The sequence below is a fragment of the Alligator sinensis genome, unplaced genomic scaffold (assembly GCF_000455745.1).
Source record: "Alligator sinensis unplaced genomic scaffold, ASM45574v1 scaffold1074_1, whole genome shotgun sequence".
In the NCBI taxonomy this organism is placed as follows: Eukaryota; Metazoa; Chordata; order Crocodylia; family Alligatoridae; genus Alligator; species Alligator sinensis.
Genome location: NW_005843826.1, coordinates 3,477 through 3,972, shown reverse-complemented (window position 1 = coordinate 3,972; position 496 = coordinate 3,477).

Sequence of the window (496 nt, the reverse complement as noted above, 5' to 3'; positions counted from 1 at the left end):
GGGGCTGATTAGTTTGTGAGAGGGGCTGGGGAGAGGGAATAGGACCGTCCCTCCTGCTGCATCCAGTCCTTGCCTGGCACTGTGCTGGGCCTGTTTAGTTTCCTGAGTGAGGGACATGTCACCACTGCCTGGAAAGATCAACCCCCTCTGACCCCTGCCCCACTCCCTCCCTCCCTCCACTGACTCTCCCAAAGCGAAGGGGGCTTGCAGTGAGGCAGAGGCAGGGCCGGCCCATGGGGAGCAGGTGCTGGGGGAGAGTGTGGGAGTTATCTCAGTCAGACAGGTCTTGGCCAAGGGTCCCAGATGCCCTCCTTGGAGCTCCCGGGAGCTGAATGGCCCTGGTGCTCTCAGCTCTAGTCTGTCATTTTGGAAACACTTTCATTTCTTGGTAAAGCCCCAATGAAAGAGAACATCCCTGGGGTCGACCCCCTGCTACTCCCCTGGCTCATGGAGTTAGGTGGGCCATGGTTGTTGTGTGACTGATTGTGTGTGTCCC